Raw genomic sequence first — 2,001 nt, 5'->3', positions numbered from 1 at the left:
TATATATATACTGGTTTCAATGTGGTTGCCTAACGAGATTCTCCACCACAAAGCCATGCTTAGGCATATATATATATATGCTTGGGACTATATATAGACTTGACTCCTCCACCAAAACTGCTGGCACAAGGATAGGTGTTTCGGAGGAGGGGCAAGTCTATTAAATTGATCTCAGTGCTCAAATGGTACTTATTTTATCGACCTCAAAAAGATACAAAGCAAAGGCAACTTCAGTGGAATTTGAACTCAAAATAGGGAGACGGTGGAAACGCCAGCAAGCATCTTTCCCGGAGTGCTAACCATTCTGCCAGATCGCCGCTTTCATCCAAATAGATATATTCTTTTCTACTCTAGGTACAAGGTCCTAAATTTTTGGGGAGAGGGCCAATCGATTAGATAGGTCCAGTACGCAACTGGTACTTAATTTATTGACCCCAAAGTGATGAAAAGCAAAATCGACCTCAGCGGAATTTGAACTCAACGCAAAGACAGTTCTGATATACCCTCCAGCCTTCATCAGCGGAAACGTTGTGTTAACAACAAACAAGACGAGAACAAATATCCGTCAAATGTTAATAATGTAAATAACGAACACAAAGACAGACAAAATACCTATTTCGTGTATTGCCCACAAGGGGCTAAACATAGAGGGAACAAACAAGAACAGACGAACGGATTAAGTCGATTAAACGACCCCAGTGCGTAACGGGTACTTAATTTATCGACCCCGAAAGGATGAAAGGCAAAGTCGACCTCGGCGGAATTTGAACTCAGAACGTAACGGCAGACGAAATTCCGCTAAGCATTTCATCCGGCGTGCTCGTAGCTTATCCAAATACATATATTCAATTCTTTGCTGCCCACAGGGGGCTAAAGATAGAGGGGACAAGCAAGAACATACAAAGGGATTAAGTCGATTACTTCAACCTCAGTGCGTAACTGGTAGTTATTTAATCGATCCGGAAAGGATGAAAAGCAAAGTCGACCTCGGCGGAATTTGAACTCAGTTCGTAGTGGCAGACGAAATACTGCTAAGCACTTCGCCCGGCGTGCTAACGTTTCTGCTTGCTTGCCGCCTTGTCCAAATAAATATATTGAACACACACCTGTGTATGTTCTTGTACGTCTTATGTAGATATTTGCATTTCAACAATGGACACACTTCAAATAAAATAGGTACTGCAGTAGAAGTATAATGCACATCTTAGATGTTAACTTAGACATGTGTGTTTATGAGTAGAAACATTCTAACTGTAAATAGATGCCAGAACAGTGGTATAGTTTGCTTTATATCCATATAACAAAACGATGAGAGATTAAAGTGATACCACAGTGATCACATAATCCATTGGTAAATACGACACACAGCAATGATATAATTCACCTCCATCCATTGTTAGCACCATAACGGTACAGTCGTTCATATAACCGTGACAAAATGACTAGATATAGTTATCACAGCGATGATTCTCAACTATTTAAACAGGTACGATACTAAAGGTGAAGTACAGTATGGAGTGGCATCATTTGTGATAAATGATATCTTGCTTGCATTCTTGATCGTATATCACTTGAAGGGGAAAAAATCAAATATAACTTTGTAATAGGCATAAAAAATAGCACAAAATTAATGTGCGATAAAACACTATTTAATTGCTGAATACTTAGACAGATATAATTATTTACCTGTAAATTTATATGGTTATTATATTTGTAGAGAAGTAAGTTACAATGTATAAATATGGAAAAAAAAATAGCATCCGTTTTTTTAGTAGAGGGTAGTTTCGCTCTACCTCTAGTATTAGCATGATTCCACAACAGCACATTTCTCCATAAGAAGCTTTATAGATGTATAATGTATTATTTTATTCATTGTCTGATCTAGGAAACACTATTTACTTTGCATCATATGTTATGTATTTGCTATTTGTATATTTAATTCTATACATTTGACTGTGTCACATTTACAAAACATAGTAACTATAGTAATACATTCTGCAG

This window comes from Octopus bimaculoides, chromosome 7 (assembly GCF_001194135.2).
Source record: "Octopus bimaculoides isolate UCB-OBI-ISO-001 chromosome 7, ASM119413v2, whole genome shotgun sequence".
NCBI classification, from domain to species: Eukaryota; Metazoa; Mollusca; class Cephalopoda; order Octopoda; family Octopodidae; genus Octopus; species Octopus bimaculoides.
This window is presented reverse-complemented; position numbering follows the sequence as displayed.